At 46.4% G+C, this 24,028-nt stretch overlaps 1 pseudogene; it reads left to right on the top strand.

Moving 5' to 3' along the window:
• The window catches only part of LOC147113190 (uncharacterized), a 99,446-nt pseudogene extending 76,795 nt beyond the window's left edge, over positions 1 to 22,651 (top strand).
• The last annotated feature ends 1,377 nt before the right edge of the window (positions 22,652 to 24,028 follow it).

The raw sequence follows: 24,028 nt of genomic DNA, 5'->3' as shown, positions 1-24,028 counted from the left end.
ACTTCAGTTTTACTAGGGCTCCTTGGTACCACACTCGGTCAAATGCTGCCTTGATGTCGAGGACAGTCACTCCCACCTCGCCTCTGGAATTCAGCTCTTTTGTCCCTATTTGGACCAAGGCTGTAATGAGGTCAGGAGCCAAGTGGTCCTGGTGGAAACCAAACTGGGCTTCAGTGAGCAAGTTATTTGTGAGTTACTGCGCTTGATAGCATTGTCGATGACAGCTTCCTTCATTTTGCTGATGATGGAGAGGTGGTTAATGGGGTGGTAACTGGCTGTTGGATTAGTCCAGCTTTTTGCGTAATGGACATACCTGGGCAATTTACCACTTTGTCGGGTAGATGCCAGGACTGGAACAGCTTGGCTAGAGGTGCAGCTAGTTCTGGAGCACAGGTCTTCAGCTCTGCAGCCGGGATGGTGTCGGGGCCCATCGCCTTTGCTGTATCCAGTGCGCTCCACCATTCTTGATATCACGTGGAGTGAAGTGAATTGGCTGAAGACTGGCTTCAGTGATGGTGGGGACCTCAGGGGTCAGCCGAGATGCATCATCCACTTGGCACTTGTGACTGAAGATGGTTGCGAAGGCTTCAGCTTTGTCTTTTGCCCTCACATGCTGTGCTCCGCCATCGTTGAGGATGGGGATGTTCAAGGAGCCTCCTCCTCCCATTAGTTGTTAATTGTCCATCACCATTCACGACTGGATGTGGCAGGACTCAGACTGATCGATTGGGTGTGGGATCGCTTAGCTCTGTCTATAGCATGCTGCTTCCGCTGGTCAGCATGCATATAGTCCTGTGTTGTAGCTTCACCAAGTTGGTTTCTGATTTTCAGATACACTCCGGGCATTCTCTTCAACACTAATTATTGAACCAGGGCTGGTTTGATGCTAATGGTAGAATGAGAGATATGCCGGGCCATGAGGTTACAGATTATGGTGGAACACAATTCTATTGCTGCTGATGGGCCCACAGCACCTCATGGATGCCCAGTTTTGAGCTGCTAGATGTGTTCTTAATCTATCCCATTTAGCACGGTGGTAGGGCACACAACACGATGAAGAGGTCTCCTCAGTGGCTGGGTAGTACCATGAATGACCAAGCTGGCTGAGACCTGAAGGACATAGCAGCCAGACTGGCTCACGGCAGGTGGTGAGAGAACAAACATGAGCCCACTACCATGACACTCTTGGTGATGGACATTGAAGTCCCCCACCCAGAGGACATTCTGTGCCCTTGCTGACACAGTGCGTCAGATGAGGAGGGAGTAAATGTTTAAGATGGTGTATGGGGTCTGATTAAGCGGCCTGCTTTCCCCTGGATTGTGTCGCGCTTCGTGAAACTTGGAGCTGCAACCGTCCAGGCAAGTGGAGAATATTCCATCGCACTCCTGACTTGTGCCTTGTAGGGGGAGGAAAGGCTTTGGGGAGTCAGGAGGTGGTGAGTCACTTGCACAGAATACCCAGCCTCTCACTAGCACTTGTAGACACAGTAATTATTTGGCTGATCTAGTTAAGTTTCTGGTCAATGGTGACCCACAGAATGTACATGGTGGGGAATTCAATTATGGTAATGCCATTGAATGTCATGGGGAGCTGGTTAGACTCTCTCTTTTTGGAGATGGTCATTGTCTGGTACTTGTGTGGCACAAATGTTTCTTGCCACTTATTCTCCCCAACCTGAATGTTGTCCACGTCTTGCTGCATGTGGACACAGACTGCCTCATATCTGACGAATTGCGAATGTAACTTGACACTGCACAATCAGCAGCAAACATCCCCACTTCTGAAGGTCATTAATAAAGCAGTTGAAGATGTTGGGCCTAGGACAGTGTCCTGATTAACTGCTGCAGCGATGACCTGGGGCTAAGATCACTGGCCTCCAATAACCACAGCCAGCTTTCTTGTGCTCGATATGACACCGTCCAGTGGAGAGTTTTCCCCCGATCCCCACTGACTTCAGTTTTAAGAGGGCTCCTTGGTGCCACACTTGGTCAAATGCTGCCTTGATGTCGAGGACAGTCACTCCCACCTCACCTCTGTATTTCAGCTCTTTTGTCCATGTTTGGACCAAGGCTGTAATGAGACTGAAGATGATTGCGAAGGCTTCAGCCTTGTCTTTTGCACTAACTTGCTGTGCTCCGCCATCGATTAGGATGGGGATGTTCAAGGAGCCTCCTCCTCCCATTAGTTGTTTAATTGTCCATCACCATTCACGACTGGATGTGGCAGGACTGCAGAGCTTTGATCTGATCCATTGGGTGTGGGATCACTTAGCTCTGTCTATAGCAATGTTGCTGCTGTTTAGCATGCATATAGTCCTGTGTTGTAGCTTCACCAAGTTGGTATCTGATTTTTACATACCCCTGGCATGCTTTTCAACACTCCTCATTGAACCAGGGTTGGTTTGATGGTAATGGTAGAGGGAGGGATATATCACTCCATGAGGTTATAGAGTGTGGTGGAATACAATTCCGTTGCTGCTGATGGCCCACTGCACCTCCTTGGTGCCCAGTTTTGAGCTGCTAGATATGTTCTGATTCTATCCCATTTAGTACGGTGGTAGTGCCACAAAACACGATGAAGGGGTGTGCTCAGTGTGAATACTGGACTTCATCCCCACAAGGACTGTGCAGTGGTCACTGTGACCAATACTGTCATGGACAGATGATCTGCGACAGGTAGATTGTTGAGGACGAGATCAAATCGGTTTTTTCCTCGTGTTTGTTCTTTCTCCACCTGCAGTGAGTCCAGTCTGGCAGCTATCTCCTTGAGGACTTAGTCAGCTCGGTGAATCGTGGTACTACCGAGCCACTCTCGGTGATGCCCTAGCAGTCACAGTGTGCCGGATGAGGAGGGAGTAAATGTTTATGATGATGGATTAAGCGGACTGCTTTCTGCTGGATTGTGTCGCGCTTCTTGAGTGTTGTTCGATCTGCAACCATCCAGGCAAGTGGAGAATATTCAATCACAATCCTGACTTGTGCCTTGTAGGTGCTCGAATGGTTTTGGGGAGTCGGGAGGTGAGTCACTTGCCGGAGAATACCCAGCCTCTGACCTGCTCTTATAGCCACAGTATTTACATGGCCTGGCTAGTTACTTTGCTGATGATTGAGAGTAGACTGATGGGGCAGTAATTGGCCGGATTGGAATTTTCCTGCCTTTTGCAGAAAGGACATACCTGCCCAATTTTCCACTTTGTCAGGTAGATGCCAGTACAGGAACAGCTTGGCTAGCGGTACGGCTAGTTCTGGAGTGCAGGTCTTTAGCTCTACAGCTGTGATGTTGTTGGGGCCCACAGCCTTTGCTGTATCCAGTGTGCTCTGACATTTTTTGATATCAAGTGGAGTGAATTGAATTGGCTCAGGACTGGCATCTATGAGGGTGGGGAGCTCAGGAGGAGGCCGCGATGGATCCACTTGTCACTTGTACAGGGCCTTGGTGAGACCCGACCTGGAGTACTGTGCACAGTTTTGGTCTCCTTATCTAAGGAAGGATATACTTGCCTTGGAGGCGGTGCAACGAAGGTTCACTAGATTGATTCCTGGGATGAGAGGGCTGTCCTATGAGGAGAGATTGTGTAGAATGGGCCGATACTCTCTGGGGTTTAGAAGAATGAGAGGTGATCTCATTGAAACATACAAGATTCTGAGGGGGATTGACAGGGTCGATGCTGAGAGGTTGTTTCCCCTGGCCGGAGTGTCTAGAACTAGGGGGCACAGTCTCAGGATAAGGGGCGGCCATTTAAGACTGAGATGAGGAGGAATTTCTTCACTCAGAGGGTTGTGAATCTTTGGAATTCTCTGCCCCAGAGGGCTGTGGATGCTAAGTCTTTGAGTATATTCAAGGCTGAGACCGATAGATTTTTGGACTCTAGGGGAATCGAGGGATATGGAGATCGGGCGGGAAAGTGGAGCTGAGGTCGATGATCAGCCATGATGTTATTGAATGGCGGAGCAGGCTCGAGGGGCCATATGGTCAACTCCTGCTCCTATTTCTTATTTCTTATTTTCTGCCTGAAGGTGGTTGCGAAAGATGAGGAGAGAGAAAACACAATACTAAAGCTAGAGCTGACTTTAATCATTTATAAAAATGGACCAAATATAACACTAACCGTTTACATATTTTGTTCATGGACGAACAAAATGCCACCAATTAATTCTCCCCTGAGGCTAACGGAACAGACTGCTGCTGATTGGAGACAAAGAGCTCGAGACACTTTCAGAGTGAGACCTGTATGGGAGGGGAGGCGATGCCATGTGACCCAGGCAGCTCCTGGAGGGCACGGAGTTCAAAGGAACGGTGAATCCAAGGTCTCTCCCTCTTCCCGTCTTCCCTCTCCCCCTCCCTCTCCCCATTTTAGATGCTGTCTTATTACAGATGTTAAAATATGAGGGCGTTCACTGTATTTCCCACTCCATGAAAAAAACAACAACGTGGGATTTTAAACATCGTTCGGAGTTACATTTCATACTTCATGTACAGATTGCTGACTTTGAGAAATACTTCAGTGTAAAAACCTGTTTCATGTAACAATTAAAAAATGGTATTTACCTACTTGTTGGTCAATGTTTTCATTTCATACTTTCATCTCATCAACTCCTGTAAATAGTCGATATTTATCAACACAGATTAATGTGAGGTATTATATTTTGGTAAGAAAAATAGGGAGGTCACATATTACTTGGAAATAACGAATCTAAATGGGGTAGAAGATCAAAGGGATCTCGGAGTACACACACAAAAATCACTGAAAGTAGTGACACAGCTTAACAAGGCCATAACAAACGCAAGCACTGGGGTTTATTTCTGGAGGGATTGAATTGAAAAGTAGTGAAGTTATGCTAAACGTGTATCGAACCTTGGTTGGACCACACTTGGAGTACTGCGTACAATTCTGGACACCACATAATAAAAAGGAATTCGAGGCACTGGAGAGGGTGCAAAAAAGATGAGTCAAACATTAGAGCTGAAGGACAGGTTAGGGTGTGTGGCCCAAATAAGGGTTCTTTACACAAATGCACGGAGTATAAGGAATAAATTGAATGAACTGCAGGCATGAATTCAAATTGGAGGGTATGACATTGTAGCCATTACTGAGACATGGCTGCAAGACGGTCAGGACTGGGAACTAAATATACCAGGTTATAAGGTCTACAGGGAAGATAGGGAAAATGGCAGAGGGGGAGGAGTAGCCTTAGTGATTAAGGATGAAATCACTTCAATGATAAGAGAGGATTTAAAGAGAGGTAAGCAGGCAATGGAGACTTTAAGGGATGAATTAAGAAATAAATGATCTAAGACTGTATTGGGAGTTGTGTATAGGCCTCCTATAGCAGCTCTGAAGTGCTACATTGTATAAATGAAGAGATTAGACAAGCATGTAGCAAAGGCAGAGTGTTTTTAATGGGGGATTTTAGCTTTCATGTAGATTGGGAAAAGCAGACTAGCACCTGTCAGAAAGGTAGTGAATTTCTTGTGTGTCTGGGATAGTTTTCTACAACAATATGTCCTAGAGGCAACAAGGGGGCATGTCATATTAGATTTAGTGATGAGTAATGAGCCAGATTTAGTTAACAGTCTAACTGTGCATGAACATTTATCCAATAGCGATCATAACATGATCGAGTTCAACGTAGTGTTTGAAAGGGAAAAACGCAAAACAGCTACTAAGATTCTAGATTTAGGTAAGGCTGACCAAAGGGATGTCCACAGTAAACTGGGCAAATCTGTTCATGGGTAAAACGACAGAAGATCAGTGGGAGATGTTTAAAAAAGAATTTAATGTGATACAGAACCAGTTTATACCCCTGAGGGGCAAGAGCTCTACTTGTCAATAAAACCCAGCCATGAACCGCTAAAGAGGTAAAGGCCAGCATAAAACTATAAAGGAAAGGGTATACAAAAATACAAAAAATAGCACAGATCCTGGCGAATGGGAAAGATACAAAGAACAGCAAAGGGTCACACAACAGTTAGTAAGAGTTACAAAAAGGGAGTATGAAAAGAAACTTACAAGAGATATCAAAATCAATGTGAAATTTTTTACAGTTACATTAGGAAAAAGAGGGTGGTCAGGAGCAATGTTGGCCCCTTAACAACAAAGTGGTGATATTGTCAATGACAATGGGGAAATGGCGGACATGTTGAATAATTACTTTGCGTCAGTATTTACAGTAGAGGAAGAGGACACCATGCCGGAAATCCTAAAGAAACTAATATTGAATCGGGGAAAGGGACTCAATAAAACTAACGTAAGTAAAATAACAGTAATGTAGAAAATAATGGCACAAAAGAGTGACAGATCCCCAGGACCAGATGGTTTCCATCCCAGGGGTTTAAAGGAACTAGGAGCACATTGCAGATGCCCTAATTATAATCTTCCAATGTTCTCTAGATTCAGGAACCGTCCTTTCGTTTGGAAAATTGCGCATGTTACTCTGCATTTAAGAATAGCAAGAGAGGGAAACCAGTGAATTATAAACCAGTTAGTCTAATATCTGTTGTCGGGAAATTACTAGGGTCTATAATTAAGGATAGGGTGACAGAACACCTCGACAATTTTCAGCTGATCAGAGAGAGCCAGCATGGATTTGTGGAAGGTACCATTAATTGGAGGGAAATTAAAATAAATCAAGGGAATGCACTTATTGTAATCAATATTAGTAATAAAATGGTAATGGAGAAAATAATGGGACCAGGATAGATAAATCACCAGGACCTGATGGTTTCCATCCCAGGGTATTAAAAGAGGTGGGGAAATTGCAGAAGCATTAGCTATAATCATTCAAACTCTTGATTTGGGAACTATGCTGTTAAACTCAAAAATTGCAAATGTCAGTCCATTATTTAAGAAGGGTGGGAGAGAGAAACCAGGTAACCACAGGCCTGTGAATTTAAAATCAATTGTGGGGACGCTACTAGAATCTCTCATTAGGGATAGAGTGACTGAGCACTTGTCCAAAAATGAGCTGATCAGAGAGAGCCAGCATGGCAAGACTTGGGTTGGAAGTTGGTTGGGAGGTAGGAGACAGTGATTGGGGATAAAGAGTTTGTACTCAGATTGGCAGAATGTGACAAGTGGATCTGTTCTGGAGCCGCAACTTTTTCCCATATTTATTAATCAATTGGATCAAGGAATAGAGCTGTATTTGCAAGCTTCCAGATGACATTAATTAAAGGAGTAAGTCATGGCAGGAGAGCTCAGACCCGTGTTCTGCTCCTCTTGCTCCATGTGGGAAGTCAGGGACACTGCCAGTGTCCCTGACAACCATGTGTGCGGGAAATGCATCCAGCTGCAGCTACTTGTAGACCGCATTGCGGCGCTCGAGCTGCGGGTGGATGAGTTTTGGAGCATGCGCGATGCTGAGAGGGTCGTGGATAGCACGTTTAGTGAGTTGTTCACACCGCAGAGTAGGGCTGCACAGGCAGAAAGAAATTGGGTGACCATCAGGCGGAGCAACAGAGGCAGGCAGGAAGTGCAGGGAACCCCTGCGGACATCCCCCTTTCAAACAGGTATACCAAGTTGGATACTGTTGAGGGGGATGACTCACCAGGGGAAGGCAGCAGCAGCCAGCTTCCTGGCACCAGGGACGCTTCTGCTGCTCAGAAAGGGAGGAAAAAGAGTGGGAGAGCAATAGTGGTAGGGGATTCTATCGTAAGGGGAACAGATAGGCGTTTCTGTGGCCGCAAACGTGACTCCAGGATGGTTTGTTGCCTCCCTGGGGCCAGGGTCATGGATGTCACTGAGCGGCTACAGGGCATTCTTAAGGGGGAGGGGGAGCAGGCAGAGGTCGTGGTCCACATTGGGACCAACGACATAGGTAGGAAGGGGGATGAGGTCCTGCATCAAGAATTTAGGGAGCTAGGTAACAGATTAAAGAGCAGGACCTCAAAGGTTGTAATCTCTGGATTACTCCCAGTGCCACGTGCTAGTGAGTATAGGAATAGGAGGATAGAGCAGATGAATGCGTGGCTAAAGAGTTGGTGTAGGGGGGAGGGTTTTACTTTCCTGGATCACTGGGCCTGCTTCTGGGAAAGGTGGGACTTGTACAAGTCGGACGGGTTGCACCTGAACCAGAGCGGGACAAATATCCTTGCGGGGAGGTTTGCTAGCACTGTTGGGGGGGGTTTAAACTAACTTGGCAGGGGGATGGGATACAGAGGGGAGCTGAAATAGGGGGTGATGTGCTGCCAATTATAGAGAAAAAAACAAGCCAGCTTGGTAGACAGGGCAAATATATAAGGGCAAGGCTGGATGGCATCTATTTTAATGCAAGGAGTCTTGCAAATAAGGTGGATGAACTGAAGGTGTTGATAAACACATGGGAGTATGATATTGTTGCTATCACGGAGACATGGTTGAGGGAGGGGCAAGACTGGCAGATCAATATTCCGGGGTACAGAATCTTCAGGCGAGGCAGAGGGGGAGGTATAAGAGGAGGGGGTGTCGCAATATTAATTAAGGAGTCAATTACTGCAGTAAGGAGGGATGATATATTAGCAGGTTCCACTAATGAGGCCATATGGGTGGAGCTTAAAAACAAAAAGGGGGCAAGCACTTTGCTGGGAGTGTACTATAGGCCTCCAAACAGTCAGGGGGAGATAGAGGAACAGATATGTAGGCAAATCTCAGAGAAATGTGCAAATAATAGGGTAATAATAATGGGGGATTTCAACTTCCCCAATATTAACTGGGATAGTCAGAGTGTGAAAGGCTCAGAGGGTGTAGAATTCTTAAAGTGCATCCAGGAGAGCTTTTTGAGCCAGCATGTAGAAAGTCCTACAAGAGAGGGGGCGGTACTGGACCTAATTCTAGGGAATGTGGCCGGCCAAGTGAAAAAAGTGCTAGTAGGTGAGCACTTTGGTGACAGTGACCATAATATGGTGAGATTTAAGGTGGTCATGGAAAAGGACAGGGATGGGCCGGAAATAAAGGTTCTAAATTGGGGGAAGGCCGATTTTAATAGGATAAGGCAGGATCTGGCCAAAAGGGACTGGGATCAGCTACTTGTAGGAAAATCCGCATCGGAGCAATGGGAGGCTTTCAGAAGGGAGATTGAGATCATACAATGGCAACATGTTCCCGTAAAGGTCAAGGGTGGTTCCAAAAACCACAGGGAACCTTGGATGTCAGGGGATATACGAGAATGGATTAGGAAAAAAAGGAGGGCTTTTGGCAGATACAAAAGGCTAAAGATGGAGGAAGCCCCAGAGGAGTACAAAAAGTGCAGGGGGATACTTAAAAAAGAAATTAGGAGATCAAGGAGGGGCCATGAAATAACACTGGCGAGCAAAATAAAGGAAAATCCGAAGATGTTTTATAAGTATATTAAGGGTAAGAGGATAACTAGGGAAAAAATAGGGCCCATTAGGGACAAAAGTGGCAATCTGTGTGTGGAGCCGGAAGATGTAGGAGGGGTTCTAAATGAATTTTTTGCATCTGTTTTCACTATGGAGAAGGACGATGTAGACATAGAAATAGGGCGGGAGGACTGTGATATGCTCGAACATATTAACATCGAGAGGGAGGAGGTATTGGTGGTTTTAGCTGGCCTAAAAATGGATAAATCCCCAGGCCCGGACGAAATGTATCCCAGGCTGCTGTGTGAGGCAAAGGAAGAGATTGCGGGGGCTCTAACACATATATTCAGGACCTCTCTGGCCACAGGGGATGTGCCAGAGGACTGGAGAACCGCTAATGTAGTACCATTATTCAAGAAGGGAAGTAGGGAAAAACCGGGGAACTACAGGCCAGTGAGCCTAACATCAGTGGTAGGAAAATTATTGGAAAAAATTCTGAGGGACAAAATTTGTCTCCACTTGGAGAGGCAAGGATTAATCAGGGATAGTCAACATGGGTTTGTCAAGGGAAGATCATGTCTGACTAATTTGATTGAATTTTTTGAGGGGGTGACTAGGTGTGTGGATGAGGGTAACGCAGTGGATGTGGTATATATGGATTTCAGTAAGGCCTTCGATAAAGTTCCGCACAGGAGACTGGTCAAGAAGGTAAGAGCCCATGAAATCCAGGGTGCCTTGGCACATTGGATACAAAACTGGCTTAGTGACAGAAGGCAGAGGGTGATGGTGGAAGGTTGTTTTTGTGACTGGAAGCCTGTGGCCAGTGGGGTACCACAGGGATCGGTGCTGGGTCCCTTGCTGTTTGTGGTCTACATTAATGACTTGGATATGAATGTAAAAGGTATGATCAGTAAGTTCGCGGATGATACAAAAATTGGTAGGGTGGTAAATAGCGAGGAGGGTAGCCTCAATCTGCAGGACGATATAGATGGGTTGGTCAGATGGGCGGAACAGTGGCAAATGGAATTTAACCCGGAAAAGTGCGAGGTGATGCACTTTGGGGGGACTAACAAGGCAAGGGAATACACAATGAATGGTAAGACCCTAGGCAAGACGGAGGGTCAGAGGGATCTGGGTGTGCAAGTACACAGATCCCTGAAGGCGGCGGAACAGGTGAATAAGGTGGTAAAAAAGGCATATGGGATACTTGCCTTCATTAGCCGAGGCATTGAATATAAGAGCAAGGAGGTTATGATGGAACTGTATAAAACACTGGTTAGGCCACAGCTGGAATACTGTGTGCAGTTCTGGTCGCCACACTACAGGAAGGATGTGATCGCGTTGGAGAGGGTGCAGAGGAGGTTCACCAGGATGTTACCGGGGCTGGAGCGCTTCAGCTATGAAGAGAGACTGGGCAGATTGGGTTTGTTTTCCTTGGAGCAGAGGAGGCTGAGGGGGGACATGATTGAGGTGTACAAAATTATGAGGGGCATGGATAGGATGGATGCTGAGGAGCTTTTTCCCTTAGTGGAGGGGTCAATAACTAGGGGGCATAGATTCAAGGTAAAGGGCGGGAGGTTTAGAGGGGATTTGAGAAAGAACTTTTTCACCCAGAGGGTGGTTGGAGTCTGGAACTCACTGCCTGAAAGGGTTGTGGAGGCAGGAACCCTCACAACATTTAAGAAGCATTTGGATGAGCACTTGAAATGCCATAGCATACAAGGCTACGGACCAAATGCTGGAATATGGGATTAGATCAGACAGGGCTTGATGGCCGGCGCGGACACGATGGGCCGAAGGGCCTCTATCCGTGCTGTATAACTCTATGACTCTATGATGTTAATCCAGCTCCCTCACACTGTCACTCAGTAACCCCTCCTCCCAGTGCTCTATGTTATTGCCTGGTCTGGTCCGTCGATGCCTGGTATGTTTGTGTAATGTCTGATACTCGTGAGCTCCTTGTAACACTCTTGTCGTTGTGTGTGCAGAGTCTACACCAGCCCACCAACCCTGGTACTCTCAGTGATGAACGCAGTCTGTGTACTGCTACAGAAAACCCCTCAGTGGACCACAGCTAAACTGCTGCTCGGAGATCCCAGCTTCCTGAAACACCTACTCAATCTGGACAAAGACAGCATACCTGAGAAGGTGAGGTCCCCCCTCACACACTCACTCACCTCAGAAGGTGATGCACACTCACTCACCTGAGAAGGTGATGCACACTCACACACTCACTCACCTAAGAAGGTGAGTTCCCCCGACACACTCACTCACCTGAGAAGGTGATGCACACACTTACACTGGTGACCTAATAGGGGACCAGTACTTTCTGACACTGTATCGCTATCTAGTAGGGAAAGGGGGGCTTTTGGGGGTGGATCTGGGACAGAGTGGAACCACATGGGCCCCCATATTGACCCATCCGCAGTCCTGAGATCAAAGGTAGTTGTGTATTGTGGATGAGAAACTGGACCATTGTTGGTAGTATAACATAAGAAATAGGAGCAGGAGTAGGCCATTCGGCCCCTCGAGCCTACTCCACAATTCGATAAGATCATGGCTGATCATCTTCCTCATCTCCACGTTCCTGCACTATCCCCATATCTCTTGATTCCTTTAATATCCAAAAATCTATCGATCTCTGTCTTGAATATACTCAACGACTGAGCCTCCACAGCCCTCTGGGGTAGAGAATTCCAAAGATTCACCACCCTCTGAGTGAAGAAATTTCTCCGAATCTTAGTCCTAAATGGCCGACCCCTTATCCTGAGACTGTGACCCCTGGTTCTAGACTCCCCAGCCAGGGGAAACATCCTCCCTGCATCTACCCTGTCAAGCCCTGTAAGAATTTTCTTTGTTTCAATGAGATCACTTCTCATTCTTCAAAACTCTAGAGAATATAGGCCTAGTCTACTCAATCTCTCCTCATAGGACAATCCCCCCATCCCAGGAACCAGTCCGGTGAACCTTCGTTGCACTCCCTCCATGGCAAGTATATCCTTCCTTAGGTAAGGAGACCAAAACTGTCCACAATACTCCAGGTGTGGCCTCACCAGGGCCCTATATAATTGCAGTAAGACGTCTTTACTCTTATACTCAAATCCTCTTGTAATAAAGGCCAACATACCATTTGCTTTCCTAATTGTTGCTGTACCTGCATGTTAACTTTCAGTGATTTGTGTACAAGGACACCCAGGTCCCTCTGAACACCAACATTTCCCAATCTCTCACCATTTAAAAAACACTCTGCTTTTCTATTTTTCCTACCAAAGTGGATAATTTCACATTTCTCCACATTATATTCCATTTGCCATGTTCTTGCCCACTCACTTAGCCTGTCGATATCCCCTTGAAGCCTCTTTGCATCCTCCTCACAACTTACATTCCCACCCAGCTTTGTATCATCAGCAAACTTGGATATATTACATTTGGTCCCCTCATCCAAAGCATTGATGTAGATTGTGAATAGCTGAGGCCCAAGCACTGATCCTTGTGATACCCCACTAGTTACAGCCTGCCAACCCGAAAATGACCCGTTTATTCCTACTCTCTGTTTTCTCTCTGTTAACCAATCCTTAATCCATGCCAATATATTACCCATGGTGTGGAGATGCCGGAGTTGGACTGGGGTGGACAAATGTAGGAAGTCACACAACACCAGGTTATAGTCCAACAGCTTTATTTGAAATCACAAGCTTTCGGAGCGCTGCTCCTTCTTCAGGTGAAGAAGGAGCAGCGCTCCGAAAGCTTGTGATTTCAAATAAAGCTGTTGGACTATAACCTGGTGTTGTGTGACTTCTTACAAATATATAACCCTCAATCCCATGAGCCCTAATTTTGTTTGATAATCTCTTGTGTGGCACCTTATCGAATGCCTGCTGAAAATCCAAATACACCACATCCACTGGTTCCCCCTAATCTATTCTGCTAGTTACAACCTCAGAAAATTCTAACAGATTTGTCAAACACGATTTCCCTTTCATAAATCTGTGTTGACTCTGCCCACTCCTATTATTATTTTCTAAGTGCCCTGTTACCACGTCCTTAATAACAGATTCTAGCATTTTCCCTACTACTGATGTCAGGCTAACTGGTCTGTAGTTCCCCGTTTTCTCTCTCCCTCCTTTCTGAAATAGTGAGGTTACATTTGCTACCTTCCAATTCACAGGAAACGTTCTAGAATCTGTGGATTTTGGAAGATGACAACCAATGCATCCACTATCTCTATAGCCACCTCTTTCAAAATCCCAGGATGTAGGCCATCAGGTCCAGGGGATTTATCAGCTTTCAGTCCCATTAATTTCTCCAGTACTATTTTTTTACTATTACTAATTTCTTTCAGATCCTCATACTCACTAGAGCCTTGGTTCTCCACTATTTCTGGGAAGTTTTTTGCGTCTTCTTCCGTGAAGACAGACACAAAGGGGTCGATTTTCATTGACCCGTGGAGTCGGGATTGGAGGCGTGTCGGGGGTTAAAGTCCCGAATTCGGGGGTCCCGACACCATCCCGTCCCCAACCCACCTCCATGTAAGATTCAGAGGAGGCGGGTAGCCGCCCCGCACTGGGACTCGCCTACTCGAGGCAGGAAGGGATTAGTGCCAATTAACTACCTGTTAACAAGTAGTTAACAGGCAGTTTTTAGCCTAATCCCTATTTTAAAGCTTGAAGAGTGGGATTCCTGACGGCTCCAAACCACGCCAAGTTAGAGGAGTCGGGCCGTCGGGTTGAAGGACTTGGAGGGGTCGAGATGTCGGTGTTCAGGTGAGTGATGGGTGCATGAGTGCAAAGGTAAGTGTGTTTGGTGTGTCTAAAGTGTGTAAAGAAGTTTAAATTACCTGTACTTACCTTTTCAGCCTTCCTTCCTCTAGGTTTCGGGAGTCCATCATCTAACCGGCACAGAAAGCAGAACGGCTGCGAACTGTCAAAAGTGACAGCCTGCAGCTTTCTGTGCTGGTGAGATTTCTAACTGAGTCTGTGTAGAAGGACTCAGGTTAGAAGTAAGACTGTCAGTGTTTGACAGCTTCAACAGCTGTGAAACACTGATATTCCATCTGTCAACACGTCTTGACAGATGAAATTTCAGTCTGTGACATCACCTGTTGCCGGGTGGCCCTTAATTGGCCTGTTGAGCCCGCTGGGCGGGCTCAACAAGGTCAATCAAGTTAAAATCGCATGGATTGGCCGCATCTCGATGGAGGAGGGACTACAACCCCAAAAGTTGTAGTCCCGCCTCCATCCCGACTTCTGAATGAAAATCACCCCCAAAGTATTTGTTTAATTTCTCTGCCATTTCCTTATTCCCCATTATAATTTCTCCTGTCTCAGCCCGTAAGGGACCCACTTTTACTTTTGCTAATCTTTTCCTTTTTACATACCTATAGAAGCTTTTACAGTCTGTTTTTATGCCTCTCGCTAGTTTACTCTCATATTCTATTTTCCCTTTCTTTAAACAATTTCTTGGTCTTCCTTTGCTGAATTCTAAAATACTCCCAATCTTCAGGCTTACTACTCTTTTTGACAACATTTTAAGCCTCTTCCTTTGATCTAATACTATCTTTAACTTCTCTTGTTAGGCACGGTTGGACCACTTTTCCTGTGGGATTTTTGTGCCTTAAAGGAATGTATATTTGTTGTAAATTATGTATTAATTCTTTAAATGCTAGCCATTGCTTGTCTACCATTATACCTTTTAATGTAGTTTCCAAATCTACTTTAGCCAACTCACCCAACATACCTACGTAGTTTGCTTTGTTTAGATTTAAGACACTAGTTTTGGATTTAACAAAGTCACTTTCAAAATCAATATAAAATTCTATCATATTATGGTCACTCTTCCCTAAAGGCCCCTTTACTACAAGGTTATTAATTAACCCTTTCTCATTGCACAATACTAGATCTAAAATAGCCTGTTCCGTAGTTGGTTCCTGAACATACTGATCTAGAAAACTATCTTGTATACATTCCATGAATTCGTCCTCCACACTATTACTGCAAATTTGGTTTGCCCCGTCTATATGTAGATTAAAGTCCCCCATGATTACTGTATTACCTTGTTACATGTGCCTCTAATTTCCTGATTTATACTCTGCCCTACATTACAACTACTGTTTGGGGGCTGATAAACAACAATGTTTTCTGCCCCTTGCTGTTTCTTAGCTCCACCCAAACAGATTCTACTTGATTTTCCGAGCTAAGATCCTTTCTCTCTACTGTCATTATCCCATTCTTTATTATCAGGGCTGCCCCTCCTCCTTTTCCATTTTGCCGATCTCTTCTAAGTATCGTCAAATATTTAGTTCCCAACCTTGGCCACTTTGCAACCATGTCTCCGTATGGCTATTAGATCAAACCTGTTAATTTCTATCTACGCTATTAATTCATCTATGTGCGCGAAGCATTCGCAACAAATCAGATATAGTGCCTTTAGCTTTGACTTATTTCTATTTTTCCCTGATGTCACCTTAGTCACTGATGTCTTATTAGCTTCGTTACTCTCTCTGTCCCTTCTCTGCTTATTTTTACCCAAAACTCTACTCTGCTCTAGAGCCTTGACATTTCTCTCGCTGCTTTTAAATTTACTCTTACCAGAAGCCTCCCACCCCCCTTCATTAGTTTACAGCCCTGTCTACTGCCCTAGTTATTCAATTCACCAAGACACTGGTCACTGGTCCCAGACCGGTTTAAGTGGAGCCCGTCCCAACAGAACAGCGCCCAGTAGTATTGTCCCCCACTCTGCCTCCGGCCCAGTTAAGGGATGGAGGAATGGGTTTCAGTGTGGGACCTTGCTGTGGACGGCTCGGGGGGACTGTGGTAGTTGGTGTGCACCACCGCCCCCCCCCCGTTCCCTCCGGCCAATGGAAGGGATGGGAGGGTTGCCTTTCATTATGGCACCTTGCTGTAGGCTCGGGGGACTGTAGCAGTACAATAAATACTTCCTGAAGCTGAGCTCTTCCTGTTGTTGCTAGTTTCAGAAATGCAATTGCTCACGTTGCCAAAACAATATTTTAATTTTTAACCAAGTGATCTTGGGGTATTGCTGAGACCAGTGATCTTGGGGCATTGCTGGGACCAGTGATCTTCGGGACCTCTTACCCTGCACTTTATACAATGAAGGCTGGGTTCCTGAGATTCTGTAGCCCTGGGCCTGGAAGTGAAGAGCTTTCTGAGTGGATCACTGGTCCCAGCAATGCCCCAAGATCACTGGTCCCAGCAATGCCCCAAGATCACTGGTGCCAGCAATGCCCCAAGATCACTGGTCCCAGCAATGCCCCAAGATCACTGGTCCCAGCAATGCCCCAAGATCACTGGTCCCAGCAATGCCCCAAGATCACTGGTCCCAGCAATACTCCAAGATAACTGGTCCCAGCAATACCCCAAGGTCACTGGTCCCAGCAATACCCCAAGATCACTGGTCCCAGCAATACCCCAAGATCACTGGACCCAGCAATACCCCAAGATCACTGGTCCCAGCAATACCCCAAGATCACTGGTCCCAGCAATACCCCAAGATCACTGGACCCAGCAATACCCCAAGATCACTGGTCCCAGCAATGTCCCAACATCACTGGTCCCAGCAATACCCCAAGATCACTGGTCCCAGCAATACCCCAAGATCATTGGTCCCAGCAATACCCCAAGATCACTGGTCCCAGCAATACCCCAAGATCACTGGTCCCAGCAATACCCCAAGATCACTGGTCCCAGCAATACCCCAAGATCACTGGACCCAGCAATGCCCCAAGATCATAAGAACATAAGAACGTAAGAAATAGGAGCAGGAGTAGGCCAATCGGCCCCTCGAGCCTGCGCCACCATTCAATAAGATCATGGCTGATCTGATCCTAACCTCAAATCTTCTATCACTCTCCATCCCACCCGAACCCATGTGATCTCCCGGGAGAGGCGAAAAACCAGATAAAAAACCCAATGGCCAATTTGGGAGAAAAAATCTGGGAAATTCCTCTCCGACCCCTCTAGGCGATCGAAACTCTTCCAGGAGATCACTCTGTCCCTATATTTTCTACAGTACTTACCTTCTGTAAAGGCGATCTCCACCCCAGCCAGGAACAGGAATAAAACCATCTCCTGAAATCTAACACAGAATTAGAACACAAGAAGTAGGAACAGAACCAGGCTACACGGCCCCTGGGCCCGCTCCACTACCCACAGGGCCATGACCATTCCGAACCTAGACTCATGTCCAATTTCCTGCCCACTCCCCGTAACCCTTAATTCCCTTTACTTCTAGGAAACTCTCTATTTCTGTTTTAAATTTATTTAATGATGTAGCTTCCACAGCTTTCTGGGGCAGCAAATTCCACAAACCTACCACCCTCTGAGTGAAGAAGTTTCTCCTCATCGCAATTTTGAAAGAGCAGCCCCTTATTTTAAGATTATGCCCCCTAGTTCTAGTTTCACCCATCATTGGGAACATCCTCACCGCATCCACCCGATCAAGCCCCTTCACAATCTTATATGTTTCAATAAGATCGCCTCCCATTCTTCTGAACTCCAATGAGTAGAGTCCCAATCTACTCAACCTCTCCTCATATGACCACCCCCTCATCCCCGGGATTAACCGAGTGAACCTTCTTTGTACTGACACGAGAGCAAGTATGTCTTTTCTTAAGTATGGACACCAAAACTGTATGCAGTATTCCAGGTGCGGTCTCACCAATACCTTGTATAACTGCAGCAATACCTCCCTGTTTTTATATTCTATCCCCCTAGCAATAAAAGCCAACATTCCATTGGCCTTCTTGATCACTTGCTGCACCTGCATACTAACTTTTTGAGTTTCGTGCACCAGGACCCCCAGATCCCTTTGTACTACAGTACTTTCCAGTTTCTTGCCATTAAGATAATAACTTGCTCTATGATTTTTCCTGCCAAAGTGCATAACCTCACACTTTCCAGTATTGTATTCCATCTGCCAAATCTCTGCCCACTTACTTAGCCTATCTATGTCACTTTGCAGGTTTTTTATGTCCTCCTCACTCACTACTTTCCCTCCCATCTTTGTATCATCTGCAAACTTTGATATGTTACACTCGGTCCCCTCCTCCAAATCGTTAATATAGATTGTAAAGAGTTGGGGACCCAGAACTGACCCCTGCGGAACACCACTAGTTACTGATTGCCAGTCTGAGAATGAACCATTTATCCCAACTCTCTGCTTTCTGTTAGAGAGCCAATTCTCCACCCACGCCAGAATATTACCCCCAGTCCCGTGATTTTTTATCTTGAGCAATAATCTTTTGTGTGGCACCTTGTCAAATGCCTTTTGGAAGTCTAAATACACTACGTCCACTGGTTCTCCTTTATCCACCCTGTATGTTACTTCCTCAAAGAACTCAAGCAAATTTGTCAAACATGACTTCCCCTTCATGAAACCATGCTGAGTTTGTCCTATTAAATTATGTTTATCCAAATGTCCTGTTACTGTCTCCTTAATAATGGACTCTAACATTTTACCAACCACAGATGTTAGGCTAACAGGTCTATAGTTTCCAGCCTTCTGCCTACTACCCTTTTTAAATAAGAGTGTTACATTAGCAGTTTTCCAATCTGCCGGGACCTTTGAGTCCAGGGAGTTTTGGAAAATTATTACCAATGCATCCACAATCCCTACCGCCACTTCCCTCAAGACCCTAGGATGTAAGCCATCAGGTCCAGGGGATTTATCTGGCTTAAGTCCCATTATTTTACCAAGTACCACTTCCTTAGTGATTTTAATCGTATTTAGCTCCTCTCCCCCTAGAGCCCCCTGTTTGTCCAGTGTTGGGATATTCTTAGTGTCCTCTACTGTAAAGACTGATACAAAGTATTTGTTCAGCGTTATTGCCATCTCCATGTTTCCCACCATTAATTTCCCAGTCTCATCCTCTAAGGGACCAACATTTACTTTAGCCACCCTTTTTCTTTTTATATAACTATAGAAACTTTTGCTATCCGTTTTTATATTTTTTGCTGATTTACTTTCATAATCTATCTTCCCTTTCTTAATCAATCTTTTAGTCATTTTTTGCTGTCTTTTAAAGACTTCCCAATCTTCCATCTTCCCACTAGATTTGGCTACCTTATATGCCCTTGTTTTTAGTCGGATACTATCCTTAATTATTTTACTTAGCCACGGATGGCTATCTTTTCTTTTACACCCTTTTTTCCTCAGTGGAATATATATTTTTTGGAAGTTGTAAAATAACTCCTTAAATGTACACCACTGATCATGTACCATCTTACCCTTTAATCTATTTTCCCAGTCCACTCTAATCAATTCCGCTCTCATACCTTCATAGTCTCCTTTATTCAAGCTCAGCACGCTTGTTTGAGATCCAACCTTCTCACCCTCTACTTGAATATGGAATTCAACCATGTTATGGTCACTCATTCCAAGGGGATCCTTTACTGGGACATTTTTAATTAATCCTGTCTCATTACACAGGACCAAATCTAAGGTTGCTTGCCCCCTGGTCGGTTCAGTTACATACTGCTCAAGAAACCCATCCCTAATACACTCAATGAACTCATCCTCAAGGCTGCTCTGCCCAGTTTGATTTGTCCAGTTAATATGATAGTTAAAATCCCCCACAATTATAGCTGTTCCCTTATTACAAGCCTCAACTATTTCCTGATTAATACTCCGTCCAACAGAGTTGCAACTGTTCGGAGGCCTATAGACTATGCCCACTAGTGTTTTTTTCCCCTTATTATTCCTTATCTCTACCCAAACTGTTTCACTATCCTGCTCCTTTGACCCAATATCATTTCTCTGTATTATAGTTATTCCTTCCTTTATTAACATAGCCACCCCACCTCCCCTCCCTTCCTGCCTGTCCTTCCTGATTGTTAAATAACCTGGTATGTTTAATTCCCAGTCATGGTCACCCTGCAGCCATGTTTCTGTAATGGCCACAAGATCATACCCATATGTAGTTATTTGTGCCGTTAACTCATTCATTTTGTTACGAATGCTACGTGCATTCAGATAAAGAACTTTCAAATATGTTTTGTGACACTTAGTTCCTGTTTTTTCCCCTTTTACTACTTTACTTTTTACTCCATACCTTCTGTCCCTTCCTGACACATTCTGTTTTTTAATTTCCCCACTGCTACCTAAGTCTATGACCTTCTCCATTGTCATTTCTGTTATTTGCACTCTAGAAACCTCCCCCCCACAAATTAGTTTAAAGCCCTCTCTACAGCCCTAGTTATATGATTCGCCAGGACTCTAGTCCCAGCATTGGCCAAGTGGAGTCTGTCCCAACGGAACAGCTCCCTCCTGTCCCAATACTGGTGCCAGTGTCCCAAGAAGCAAAAGCCATTTCTCCCACACCAGTCTTTGAGCCACGCATTTAACTCTTTAATTTTATTTATGCTAGCCAAATTCGCTCATGGCTCAGGTAATAACCCAGAGATTATTACCCTTGAGGTTCTGTTTTTTAATTTGACCCCTAGCTGCTCATACTCCTTTAACAGATCCTTCTTCCTTGTCCTATCTACGTTGTTTGTACCAACATGGACCATGACAACTGGATCCTCCCCCTCCCACTCCAAGTTTCTTTCCAGCCCAGAAGAGATGTCCTTAACCCTGGCACCGGGCAGGCAACACAGCCTTCGGGACTCCAGCTCGTGACTGCAGAGAACCCTATCTATCCCCCTAATGATACAATCCCCTACCACTACAACATTTCTTTTTACTCCCTCCACTTGAATGGCCCCCTGTACCACGGTGCTGTGGCCAGGTTGCTCATCCTCCCTGCAGTCCCCGCTCCTGCCCTCACAGGGAGTAAGAACCTCAATCCTGCTTGACAAGAGCAAGGGCTGCGGCTCCTTCAACACTACATCCTGGATCCCTGTACCTTCCTCACTCGTAGTCACACTGTCCTGTCCCTGACCACGGACTACATTTGCAGTAATTAATTTCATTGGTCCCAGCAATGCCCCAAGATCACTGGACCCAGCAATACCCCAAGATCACTGGTCCCAGCAATGCCCCAAGATCATTGGTCCCAGCAATACCCCAAGATCACTGGGTCCAGCAATGCCCCAAGATCACTGGTCCCAGTAATGCCCCAAGATCACTGGTCCCAGCAATACCCCAAGATCACTGGCCCCAGCAATACCCCAAGATCACTGGTCCCAGCAATACCCCAAGATCACTGGACCCAGCAATACCCCAAGATCACTGGTCCCAGTAATACCCCAAGATCACTGGTCCCAGCAATGCCCCAAGATCACTGGACCCAGCAACGCCCCAAGATCACTGGTCCCAGCAATACCCCAAGATCACTGGTCCCAGCAATACTCCAAGATAACTGGTCCCAGCAATACCCCAAGATCACTGGTCCCAGCAATACCCCAAGATCACTGGTCCCAGCAATGCCCCAAGATAACTGGTCCCAGCAATACCCCAAGATAACTGGTCCCAGCAATGTCCCAAGATCACTGGTCCCAGCAATACCCCAAGATCACTGGTCCCAGCAATGTCCCAAGATCACTGGTCCCAGCAATACTCCAAGATCACTGGACCCAGCAATACCCCAAGATCACTGGTCCCAGCAATACCCCAAGATCACTGGTCCCAGCAATACCCCAAGATCACTGGTCCCAGCAATACCCCAAGATCACTGGTCCCAGCAATACCCCAAGATCACTGGTCCCAGCAATACCCCAAGATCACTGGTCCCAGCAATACCCCAAGATCACTGGTCCCAGCAATGTCCCAAGATCACTGGTCCCAGCAATACTCCAAGATAACTGGTCCCAGCAATACCCCAAGATCACTGGTCCCAGCAATACCCCAAGATCACTGGTCCCAGCAATACCCCAAGATCACTGGTCCCAGCAATACTCCAAGATAACTGGTCCCAGCAATACCCCAAGATCACTGGTCCCAGCAATGCCCCAAGATCACTGGTCCCAGCAATACCCCAAGATCACTGGACCCAGCAATACCCCAAGATCACTGGTCCCAGCAATACCCCAAGATCACTGGACCCAGCAATACCCCAAGATCACTGGTCCCAGCAATACCCCAAGATCACTGGTCCCAGCAATACCCCAAGATCACTGGTCCCAGCAATACCCCAAGATCACTGGTCCCAGCAATGCCCCAAGAGCATTAGTGAGTGAGAAGTGCTTCTAAACTCTGCGACACCTTTCTTTGAAATGTTGTTTCCTGTTTTCCAGGTCTTTGTGAAATTGACAGTTTATTCGAAGCAGCCTGACTTTAACCCTGAAAGGGTGGGCATGGTGTCCACTGCATGCCGCTCCCTGTGCCAGGGGGTGTTGGCCCTGGAGCACTATCACGAAGTCCGCAAGGTAGGGATCAGTGCGGCGACAGTCTAGTCACTAACACATCCTGTTGGCTGTGGGGTTCGTACCTTAAGTGTGGAGACAGTTCCTGGTCTTCAGAACTTTAGAACACGTTGCAAATTTACGCATGAGGGCCCGACAGTGCAGTACAGGAGGGTCAGAGAGCACAGTACAGGAGGGTCTGAGAGTACAGTACAGGAGGGTCTGAGAGTACAGTACAGGAGGGTCTGAGAGTACAGTACAGGAGGGTCTGAGAATACAGTACAGGAGGGTGTGAGAGTACAGTACAGGAGGGTCTGAGAGTACAGTACAGGAGGGTCAGAGAGCACAGTACAGGAGGGTCTGAGAGTACAGTACAGGAGGGTCTGAGTACAGTACAGGAGGGTCTGAGAGTACAGTACAGGAGGGTCTGAGAGTACAGTACAGGAGGGTCTGAGAGTACAGTACAGGAGGGTCTGAGAGTACAGTACAGGAGGGTCAGAGAGCACAGTACAGGAGGGTCTGAGAGTACAGTACAGGACGGTCTGAGAGTACAGTACAGGAGGGTCTGAGAGTACAGTACAGGAGGGTCTGAGAGTACAGTACAGGAGGGTCTGAGAGTACAGTACAGGAGGGTCTGAGAGTACAGTACAGGAGGGTCTGAGAATAAAGTACAGGAGGGTGTGAGAGTACAGTACAGGAGGGTCTGAGAGTACAGTACAGGAGGGTCAGAGAGCACAGTACAGGAGGGTCTGAGAGTACAGTACAGGAGGGTCTGAGTACAGTACAGGAGGGTCTGAGAGTACAGTACAGGAGGGTCTGAGAGTACAGTACAGGAGGGTCTGAGAGTACAGTACAGGAGGGTCTGAGAGTACAGTACAGGAGGGTCTGAGAGTACAGTACAGGAGGGTCTGAGAGTACAGTACAGGAGGGTCAGAGAGCACAGTACAGGAGGGTCTGAGAGTACAGTACAGGAGGGTCTGAGAGTACAGTACAGGAGGGTCTGAGAGTACAGTACAGGAGGGTCTGAGAGTTACAGTACAGGAGGGTCTGAGAGTACAGTACAGGAGGGTCTGAGAGTACAGTACAGGAGGGTCTGAGAGTACAGTACAGGAGGGTCTGAGAGTACAGGAGGGTCTGAGAGTACAGTACAGGAGGGTCTGAGTACAGTACAGGAGGGTCTGAGAGTACAGTACAGGAGGGTCTGAGAGTACAGTACAGGAGGGTCTGAGAGTACAGTACAGGAGGGTCTGAGAGTACAGTACAGGAGGGTCTGAGAGTACAGTACAGGAGGGTCTGAGAGTACAGTACAGGAGGGTCTGAGAGTACAGTACAGGAGGGTCTGAGAGTACAGTACAGGAGGGTCTGAGAGTACAGTACAGGAGGGTCTGAGAGTAGGGTCTGAGAGTACAGTACAGGAGGGTCTGAGAG

This window comes from Somniosus microcephalus, chromosome 9, assembly GCF_052327205.1.
Source record: "Somniosus microcephalus isolate GS21.2 chromosome 9, FLI_Smic_1.0, whole genome shotgun sequence".
Lineage (NCBI taxonomy): Eukaryota > Metazoa > Chordata > Chondrichthyes > Squaliformes > Somniosidae > Somniosus > Somniosus microcephalus.
This window is presented reverse-complemented; position numbering and strand designations above follow the sequence as displayed.